Consider the following 11,307-nt stretch of genomic DNA (forward strand, 5'->3'; position numbering starts at 1 on the left):
TATATATATATATATATATATATATATATAGAGAGAGAGAGAGAGAGAGAGAGATATATATATATATATATATAGAGAGAGAGAGAGAGAGAGAGAGAGAGAGACCAGGAATATTTTAACTGCGGAAATCCATTAAATAACCAGCAACTCATTAAAACACACAACAAACTGTTTCAGTAAAATTGATAAGAAACAACATTCTCTCTCTCTCTCTCTCTTCATACAATTGCTATTAATCGGTAAGATTGGATTAAAGGATTACCGTAATACGATTATAGATTAACAGTGTCTCCATCCAGATATACTGCGGATAGGACCCACCGCTATCCCTGTGTATTCGGTTATTAAATTGCAAACACAATAGTGTTTCATGCATCCATTTTTTTCTGTCCGCTATTCCTACGAATATCGTTGGGGGTAGAATCCCCAGGCACCTCCCTCGTGGGGTTCTGTCGGAAGCAACTGTCATTACACTTTCTGGTTGGACTCCCAGATATGGCCAACTGAGACCATGGACATTATCCAACCACTTCGTTTTTGGTCTACTCCTGGGTAATATAGTGGAAAATAAAAGACAAAAAAACTATGTTGATGGCTTGCGTTGATAAAGATCATAAAAGGCGGAATTCTGGATTAAGTACACCATATAATCCCTCATAATTTTTTTTCTGTTTTGGAATTTTCAGAAAATGTTTGCAAATTTGTGTTCTACACACGGGAATTCTTACGATTATGAAATAGAAAATTTTTTTTTAAAATTTTTTAACCACCCATCCAAAAATTTCCTAAAATTTTTAACCGCCCATCCTAAAATTTCCACTCTTTTCGAATTTTTAAAAAATCAGCGCTTAAAATGCGGACAGTTCGATTTTTTTTTCTCTTAAAGTTCAGCAGTGGACCATCTTTGGGTACATTATGATTCCATTAAAATATATATGTGGAGAGAAAAATAATGAAAAACATCAATACATGTCTGAGTGACAAAGAAACGAGAAAGTTATGAGGGTTATATGGAGTGCTTAAACCAGAATTCCGCCAAAGTAAAAATACTGAGGCGAAGTTTCCGATGTTCCAGGGAAGGCCCTTCCTCAAAGAAGAAGAGTTCGGAACACACTGCACTTTTCCATCTCTCTAAAGAAGAACTTTCTCCTCTCACAACTTAGTGCCAACTTAATTTAATACCGATAAATATGTTTGCGAGAGTTTGGGACGTCTTCGATAACTAGGTCTTCTCTATCAGAACTGATTCGGGATTAAACAATAAATGCTAGTTCCGCCTTGACCGAGCAAGCTTAAGATCAAAGATATTCTAACCAGGATCATTCCATCTTCTGTTAGTCAGTATGTCTCTCTGGATTACATTCGCCAATGTCTCCTTTTTTTTTAAAGACAATAGGGTGTGATTTGAGAGAGATTTGGCTGTTATTTCTAGCAAGCTCAGCAAATGTACAGTAGGCTTGGCAAACATCTTGTATCATTGACTTACTTTATGCGATTGTTAATAACTTGTTGATCGATAAGTTAGAGTAAAAAAAAAAAAAAAACGCACAATCAGTATGGAAAATAGAAGTTATATTTTTATAACTAGTAATATACTTGTTCGAAGGGGCGCTAAAATGTTCCTGGCTCTGAGTAAAAGAAAATACAGGAGGGTCAGTTAATTATGGTTTTATTCAAGATACCCCCCCTCATATTGGCACACTTATTGCAGTGGTCCTTCAGTTTTTCTGAGCCCTGTAAAAGAACTCGGAAGGTTGAGCATCTTAATGCCAAGAACTTTTCTGCACCCCCTCATATATATATTTTATATATACATATGAGGGGGTAGGGCTGAAAAGTTCCTGGCTTTGGGTAAAAGAAAATACAGGAGGTTCAGTTAATTATAATTTTATTCAACATATTCCCCTCTCAAATTCACACACTTATTGCAGAGGTCCTTCAAAAGAAAAAAGGGAAATTTTTTAATAAAATTAATTTAAAAATTCTTGATTTTTAAAAACATTAATTCCTTTTCGGTCAAAGGCTAAGAGAAAAAGTTGTTTTATATGACACATTCTACCAGTATCCCAAGTTTGAAAGTGTTTCGTTAAGAAAACAAGTGGTTCCCGTCAATTCAGAAAGATCCAAGTCGACTTCGATGGGAGCACAAGGCCTAAAATTTTAGTGGGAGGGCTCTAGTTGATTACATCGACCCCAGTACTCAACTGGTACTTATTTTATCACACACACACCAACGTCATCAAGATTCATGGTTATAAAAACTCGGAAAAACAAACAAATCTTTGAAAAGGTCAACAAACTTGAAAAACTATAACAACAAACTGGTATAAATAGAGATGAGTAATAAACGAAGACAATGTTTATAATATCCAAACTGGTTGAATTCTGTTATGAGAATGAAATTTGGCATGGCTGTGTAACTAATTGGTTTGAAGATTTTGGGGCAGGGATTCTTAACTGGGATGTCCCTACTCAACCGAAGGGTAGGATTGCATTTCAGGAGGGGAGCCGAACATAGAGGGAAGGTACAGCCGTTATTAAAATCGCCTTTCATAATAAAATCATTTATTGATTGGCACTTTGAAAATAACATTGCCTTATTTGGCATGCCAGTAACTTTATTATTCTACGGACAATACGTGTGGTTCTTGTGTTTGGTTTTCAAGAGTCTTGATGTGAATTCATGTGATGAAACAGATCTTGTGTCTAGGGAGGGTCACTGTGCCAATAAAAATTAAAACAAACATATACGCTGGTTCAATGCCACTTCTTTATTTTGCCAACTAACAATCCAGTGGCTTATTTAATAATCAATCAGTTGTTAATTTTCTGCCAGACCTTTCGTCGCTATTCGTGGCTTCATCAATGGATATGGTTTACTTAAAAAGAACAAATTAGATTTTGAGCTCAAAACGTAAAGACGGACGAAATGCCATTAAGCATTGATAATAATAATAATAATAATCCTTTCTACTATAGGTACAGGGCCTGAAATTTGGGAGAGGGGACTAGTCGATTACATCGACCCCAGTGTTTCACTGGTACTTAATTTATCAATCTCGAAAGGATTACAGGCAAAGTTGACCTCAGCGGAATTTGAACTCAGAACGTAGCAACGGGTGAAATAACGCTAAGCATTTCGTCCGGCGTGCTAACGATTCTGCCAGCTCTCCAGCTCTCTGGGGTTAAATACTAACTCCCATATTTTGGACACTACTACTACTACTTACACACCTTGGACTGTATAACTGTTACACTCCTGGAGTAAGTAGAAATGCATAGTCCGATGTGTTCCCTTTTTCAAGACTAAGGTTATGCTTTGAGGGAGAGTTAACTGCTATTTCTAGTAGGTCGAGTGCCCAACAAAGTCCCGCCACCAAGCCTTATCGGTTTGTTGTCATTTAAGCTTTCTATTTTTACCGCAGTAAATAGACCAAATAGCTTACAATTTTTAATAGTTCATCTTATGTTTTGGATTCAAGTCTAGCCGGAGGTTAACTGATGCACTCGGCCACATTACTTCCCTATAAATATGTGACTTTCTATCACTCACAGCAGTGTTACGCACCAATTGCCGTTAACACCTACAACTAATGTTGTTGTTGTTTGAAGTTTCTGCAACGGGGAGATAACTAGACGAGACTAAATTACTTTCTCTTAGTAATCATCTCCCTTGCATTTGCTGTTTCAATTTAAGAAAGGCCTAGATTCGAAACTCTGTAGGTTTAGTGACCAGGGTCAGGCTGTATCAGATCATGTGACTTGCCTGAATAGTAACCAATGTAAATGTGCGTAGCGGCTTGGGTGTTCGGATCACAATCGTAAAGATATGAGTTCGATTACCGGCGGCGCGTTGAGCAAGACACTTTATTTCATGTTCCAATTCGCTCAGCTAGCAAAAATGATTGGTACCTGTAATTCAAAGGGTCAGCCTTGTCACACTCTGTGTCACACTGAATCTCCCCGAGAACTACGTTAGGGATACACATGTCTGTGGAGTGCTCAGCCACTTGCACGTTAATTTCACGAGCAGGCTGTTCCGTTGATCGAATCAACTGGAACACTCGTCGTCGGAGTGCCAGTGACCAATCATCTTGCAGCAATATCACCCCATATTATCAAACGTTCCAGATGTCTGTGTGCAATGGGGTCTATAAAAGCAAAAGCACGAGTAAACACACGAGAGAGAGAGAGAGGCATAGAGGTGGACACAGACAATCAGTCCTTCAAATGACGGATTCCTTGGTTGTTGCTCGACACTGAGTTAAAGGAGTCGATGGCTATCAAAAACAGTAATTTCCTGTCTCTCACACGAAGCCATTTTCATTTATTAATTCAACTACACGGAGGCGAGCTGGCAGAATCGTTAGCACGCCGGGCGAAATGCTTAGCGGTATTTCTTCTGTCTTTACGTTCTAAGTTCAAATTCCGCCGAGGTCGACTTTGCCTTTCATCCTTTCGGGGTCGATAAATTAAGTACCAGTTGCGTATATCCAACGTATAGAGGGATATAAAAGAAGTCCAGCAGGAAAATGAAATGACGGTTGTCTCTTATAGGACGCTATTGAGGAGGTGGCTGTCATTGACACCCCTGTGGGATTGGAAGAATGGACTAGCCGAACTCTTATAAAGAGTAGCATATTGGTTGAGACGAGCAGTTGTAGGAGTCATTGAGAGTTCGTGGGAGTTATAGGAAGTCGTTGAGAGTTTGTATTTATTGCAGTATCGTGTTTAATGGAGGTAGTTTGAAGCACGTCGTGTGAAGACAGTTGTGTCTATTCCCGCTTCGTGAAATCTGTATATCCAACGTATTGTTGGCACTCCGTCGCTTACGACGTCAAGGGTTCCAGTTGATCCGATCAACGGAACAGCCTGCTCGTGAAATTAACGTGCAAGTGGCTGAGCACTCCACAGACACGTGTACCCTTAACATAGTTCTCGGGGGATATTCAGCGTGACACAGTGTGACAAGGCTGGCCCTTTGAAATACAGGTACAACAGAAACAGGAAGTAAGGGTGAGAGAAAGTTGTGGTGAAAGAGTACAGCAGGGTTCGCCACCATCCCCTGCCGGAGCCTCGTAGAGCTTTAGGTGTTTTCGCTCAATAAACACTCACAACGCCCGGTCTGGGAATCGAAACTGCGATCCTATGACCGCGAGTCCGCTGCCCTAACCACTGGGCCATTGCGCCTCCACATCCAACGTATAGAAGGATATAAAAGATGTCCAGTAGGAAAGTGAAATGACGGTTGCCTCTTATAGGACGCTAATGAGGAGGTGACTGAGGACTCTACCCTGTGACCCTCCCCGAAATTGCAGGCGGAAAAAATGGTTGGTTGGTTGGTTGGATGGATGGAAATGCCGTTGGGTTAATATTTATAGATTACTGAAATGGCTAAGAAAGTTGCTTTACAATTGTGGGATCCTGAATTCGATCTTACAGCATGGCACATTGGGAAAAAGTCTTTTACCTTTTCTGCCAGCCCTTCTTTACTCCCTCACTAAATGTGAGTAACCATGCATATCCCTCTGCAAAAACCAGCTTTTGTCGCCCCTCTCTCATAGTAATCCCTTTGTCCCCGAATATAAAGCTGACCCCCCTACGTACCCCAGAGCTTGTAGTCCTGCAAAGTACACGGTGATCTCAATCGTGGAGATGGTATGACAAAAAAAAAAAAGCACACAGTCCAAACTGTAAAGTGGTTGGTGTTAGGAAGGGCATCCAGCCATAAAACCCACACCAAAGCAAACAGCGGACCTCCATGAAGTCCTGGGGTACATCGGATCCTGCCAAAGCGTCCGACCCATGCCAGCATGGAACAGGGACATTAAATGATGATGATGTTAATGAATGTACATGGAATTAGTTAAAAGGAACAATACGGAAGGTTTTTACTTGTAATTCAAAGGTGCAGTCTTGTCAGGCAGAGTTTTGCCTCAGAATTATGTTAAAGCTGCCAACGTCTGTGGAATACACAGCCATTTACACTCTGATACAGCAAGCGGTTAGTTTGGTTGATTGAACTACTGAATCCTCCTCGTCGACACTGACGGAGATTCATTTACTTACGGATGTTTATTTTTTTTTAAATTTTCACAAAAAATCCCCGTTTTCGGATTCGGAGATTCGGGAAAATTGCCCAAAATCGGCTTTGTGAAATTCCCCCCTCCACCCAACTTCTTCAATTTCAACTTTTTTCCCAACACTAACCCTAAAACCCTAACCCTAACCCACTAAAACCGTATACCTAAAACCCTAAAACCCTAACCGTAAGTACAGAAATGTTTTGAAATTTTTGTCCGAATCATGATGTCTGTATTTTCCCACATATTTAGAAAAAAACAAAAAATCTTAAAAACATATTTCATAAATAGAAATAATACATTTCTAAATCTCTCAGAGAGATTTATGCAGTAGTGAGGCGATAAAGTAGTTGTATGCTGTCAACATACAAGTCTTGCCCACGTTTGCCAGTAAATTGGAGCAACGTGAAATAAAGTGTCTTGCTCAAAAACACAAGGCGCCAGCAGAAATCGAACTCACAACCTACGATCGCCTGCCCGAATACCCTAACAGCTAAGCCACCTACCTTCACGAGTTGCCCAGCTAATGAGCGGTTAAACACCAGCATTTCTAGTTTTATCTAGAATAATCCTGGAAATGTAGAAAGCGCCCATCATATGACTAATATCTCGTGACTATTTCTCATAGAAGCTCTCTGTCTGTCTGTCTGTCTCTCTCTCTCTCTCTATCTATCTATCTCTGTCACACACACAAGACATACACACACACACTCTCTCTCTCTCTTTATCTATCTATCTATCTATCTCTCTCTCTGTCACACACAAGACATACACACAAATATATTCATACACTTACACACATTTACACACACACATATATTTACGCACACGGATACGCGAGAGACATGGACACTTGCGGATGTACGTACACACACTCCTGTACACACACATACGTATACGTACATATGGTCTCACACTTTCCACACACACACACACACACAATGGCACTCACGCACGCACACACACTCACGCGTGCGCACAAATGTTCTGTACACACACACACATGTACACATACATTCACACACTGTCACGCAGCCCCCCCCCCCCTCCTACTGCAGCGTTCGCCCTCAACCTCGCTCGTACACTTTGCACTCTCTGTTACAACACTTCTCCTCTCCCCTCCACGCTTACACAGATGTTTACACTTCAACATTACACATCGTCCTTTCTTTCTTCTTCCTCTCCATCGAGTGCACTTTGGCACTCCGCCCTTCCTCCCCTCTATCATACACACACACACACATACAACAACATTACACATGATGCAACGTGTTTACACATATTACATGTCATTGTAAATTAGCTTACATGTATACGAAACCTTATTACACACCCGAGGCCGTGAGGTAGCGTGTGTAGACACTTTATTACACACTACAGACAGATATATGTATACACACATAATTACACACTAAACACAGGGATATAACACGTTCACACACAGCAGGCAGTGACATATGTATTATATGATTATACACAGCAATGAGTGAACGTGTACACACATTGTTACCCACAACAGAACATTAAGGTGTGTACACACATATTATTACACGCTATAGACAATGAATTAAGATGTGTACACATATAATTACACGCTATGGACAATGAATTAAGATGTGTAGTCATTATTACACATGACAAACAATGAGTTAAGATGTGTACACATGTTATGACTCATTCTGGCAAATGTTACATGTGTGTATACACATTATTACACCTTGTGCTTTCTGCCGAGGTCAACTTTGCCTTTCAGCCTTTCAGGGTTGATAAATTAAGTACCAGTGAAACACTGGGGTCGTTGTAATCAACAAGTCCCCCCTCCCACCAAATTTCAAGGCCTCGTGCCTTCTGTAGAAAGAATTATTACACATTGTGCTATGTTACTTGTGTACAAATGGCTTTTTCTATTTAGGCACAAGGTCTGAAATTTAAGGGGAGGGGGCCAGTCGATCATATCAACCCCAGTGTTCCACTGGTACTTAATTTATCAACCCCCGAAAGGATGAAAGGCAAAGTCGACTTCAGTGGAATTTGAACTCAGAACATAAAGACAGACGAAATACTGTTAAGCATTTCGCCTGGTGTGCTAACGTTTCTGTCAGCTCACCAACTTGTTTTGAATATAATCTTTTCTACTCTAGGCACAAGGCCCGAAATTTTGGGGGAGGGGGCCAGTTGATTAGATCGACCCCAGTATGCAACTGGTACTTAATTTATCAAGCCTGAAAGGATGAAAGGCAAAGTCGACCTCGGCAGAATTTGTGTGTGGTTTTTGGTAGTTGTTAGTGTCGCCATCATGCAAGTGGAGTCCTTAATTTCCAATCTTGGAAATAATTGAAAGTTGGTGACAGGAAGGGCATCCAGCTGTAGAAAGCGTGCCTCAACCAAATCCATCCAGCCCATGAAAGAATGGGAAAGTGAATGTGAAATGATGTTGGTGATGTACACATTGTTAAATGTATACACACACACTATTACACACAGCTGTACCATTACACACACACACATTATGTGTAATGCTACTTGCATACACACATATTAATAATTGTTGTAAAAGATATTACATATGTATGCATGTTATTATTTATGAAGTCAGCCAGTGAGGATAAAAAGGCCTTAATTAATTAATTAATTAGTGACATACATTGTTGATGTTAATTTAGTTATAATTTTGAATGACCTTTTCTTTTCAACTAAGCCCTGTCTCGGGACCATTTCAAGTTTCAGTGAGAAATGAAAGTGAAGGAGGAGAAGCCAGTGCTGCCCTCCACTACTGGCTGAGATTAGTAAACAGTGTACAAGGACACAGGCGTAACTCTGAACATGTGATAAGCAAATGAACCTACTCTGAGCATGTGATGGGTAAACAAGCTTACACTGAGCACGCACATGTACGAGGGGGGGGGGCAGAAAAGTTCCTGGGTTTAAGGATGTCATGAAAGGTCTGGTTGGAGGCCCAACCATCGGAGTTCTTTTATAGGGCTTAGAAAAACTGAAGGACCACTGCAATAAGTGTGCGAATATGAGAGGGGAATATCTTGAATAAAATCATAATTAATTGATCCTCCTGTATTTTGTTTTACCTAAAGCCAGGAACTTTTCAGCAGCCCCTCGTCATAGATCGGGAAACACGAGAGAATGCCTTTACCCTTGGTGGTTAGGGTCATTCAAGTTTTGTGGGATTTATTGATTGGTCCTAGGTTGCTGTTCTCGGCAGTTGAGGGCTGGGAAGGGAATCTCGTTTGGTGGAATTTTGTTGGTTTATTTTGTTATATTTTTACACATTTCATGTAATCACCCCACCCCCACCCCCACTGCTACTATGTTGTATATTGTCAATGGTGCAGGCGTTGCTGTGTGGTAAGAAGTTTGCTTCCCAACCACACAATTTCAGGTTCAGTCCTGCTGCCATACCACCTTGGGCAAATGTTTTCCTACTCTGATTCTGGGTCAACCATTCCTCACCTCCAAAATTTCAGGCTTTGTGCCTTTATTAGAAAATATCATTGTTGTTGTTGTTGTTGTTATTAAGGCAGCAAACTGGCAGAGTCGTTAGCACGCTGGACGAAATGCTTAGCTGCATCTTGCCTGTCCCTACGTTCTGAGTTCAAATTCCACTGAGGTTGACTTTGCCTTTCATTCTTTCGGCATCAATAAATCAAGTACCAGTTGCATACTGGGGTCGATCTAATCGATTGGCCCCCCTTCCCCACAAATTTCAGGCCTTGTGCCTATGGTAGAAAGGATCATCATCATTTAACGTCCGCTTTCCATGCTAGCATGGGTTGGATGATTTGACTGGGGACTGGTGAAACGAGATGGCTACACCAGGCTCCAATCTGATCTGGCAGAGTTTCTACAGCTGGATGCCCTTCCTAACGCCAAATTATTATTATTATTATTATATCATTCTTAAGGCAGAATCATTAGCATGCTGAATGAAATGCTTAGCAATACTTCGCCCATCTTTACATTCTGAGTTCAAATTTCACTAAGATTGACTTTGCCTTTCACCCCTTTCAGGGTCGATAAATTAAGTACCAGTGAAACACTGGAGTCGATGTAATCGACTAGTCCCCTCCCCACAAATTTCAAGGCCTTGTGCCTATAATAGAAAGGATTATTATTATTATTATTATTATTATTGTTATTATTATTATCACTGATACTGCTGTTGCCGATGACGATGAGTTGGCAGAATTGAACACAATTCCAATTGTAGGAGTTCTGATGGTGATTATAATTTTGCTGATGATGAAGTTAATTACTGTCAGTGATGATGATGGTAGTGGTGGTGGTGGTGGCGATGGTGGTAGATGTTAGGATGCTAGTGGTGCTGATGGTTCCAGTCCTTACGACGAAGGAGTGGTGGTGGTGGTGGAGACGGAGGAGGGATGGCCAGGCAAAATATTTCCTATACTACTTCCTGTCTTTCTCTGCAGGAGTGTCATTAAATAGGTTTAGAAGGTCTTTCTCTCTCTCTCTCTCTTTCACTCACTTACTCATTCTTTCCATTTCTCTCTCTCACTCACTTTCCATTTCTCTCTCTCACTCACTTTCCATTTCTCTCTCTTTCTCTCATTCTCTCTCCCACTCTCCTACACTCTTTCTCATTCTTTCCATTTCTTTCTCTCTCTTTCACATTTTATTATTCATGTTGTCGATATTGCGCTGATTCAAGGTGGACTGTGCCACTAACTTCACTTCATAACTGTGAGTTTTTATATTTTCATTTCAATGTCACTTACTACACTTTCTTTCTCTCCCTTACACATACATACATACATACATACATATATATATATATGTATATATATATATATATATACATGTGACAATTATTCGGTGGCCATGATAAAACTCTGAGTTTCGGATGCCAAGGCAGAAAGCCATGCTGCCATCTCTTCAGTTATCTGGCCATCGAAAAAAATGCCAGATAACTAGAGAGAGTTGTGACATCACTGGTGTCAAGCTGAATCGGTCTTTGCCTTTTCCTTAGATAACATTGGTGACATGGAGAGGAGAGGCTGGTATGCATGGGTGACTGATGGTCTTTCTTAGAAACAACCCTAGGTTGTGCGTTCGCCGGTGAGGTGACTTTGCGCCCAGACTTGTACCTCGGAGGGGAACCTGTTAGGTGCACCCATGGTCAGACGTGACCAATGGAGTCGAGTATATACACATATATACATATATACACATACATACATATATATACATATAT

At 40.6% G+C, this 11,307-nt stretch overlaps 2 protein-coding genes across 7 annotated transcripts in view; one reads left to right on the forward strand and one right to left on the reverse strand.

The window, feature by feature from the left end:
- The window catches only part of LOC106879650 (uncharacterized), a 46,709-nt gene that overhangs the window by 10,469 nt on the left and 24,933 nt on the right, over positions 1 to 11,307 (reverse strand). Inside the window, exon 1 of one of the 5 annotated variants that reach the window (XR_008266900.1) lies at positions 6,590 to 8,612. The exons of the other annotated variants lie outside the window; for them this stretch is intronic. The gene's annotated coding sequence lies outside the window, so the exon portion shown is untranslated. Of the gene's footprint in view, positions 1 to 6,589; positions 8,613 to 11,307 lie in introns of those variants that run through there. 5 annotated transcript variants of the gene reach the window in all.
- Positions 1 to 11,307, forward strand: part of LOC106879648 (heme oxygenase 1) — a 21,944-nt gene that overhangs the window by 3,430 nt on the left and 7,207 nt on the right. The window contains exon 1 of one of the 2 annotated variants that reach the window (XM_052977205.1): positions 10,646 to 10,796. The exons of the other annotated variant lie outside the window; for it this stretch is intronic. The gene's annotated coding sequence lies outside the window, so the exon portion shown is untranslated. Of the gene's footprint in view, positions 1 to 10,645; positions 10,797 to 11,307 lie in introns of those variants that run through there. 2 annotated transcript variants of the gene reach the window in all.

This window comes from Octopus bimaculoides, chromosome 27, assembly GCF_001194135.2.
Source record: "Octopus bimaculoides isolate UCB-OBI-ISO-001 chromosome 27, ASM119413v2, whole genome shotgun sequence".
Classification (NCBI taxonomy): Eukaryota; Metazoa; Mollusca; class Cephalopoda; order Octopoda; family Octopodidae; genus Octopus; species Octopus bimaculoides.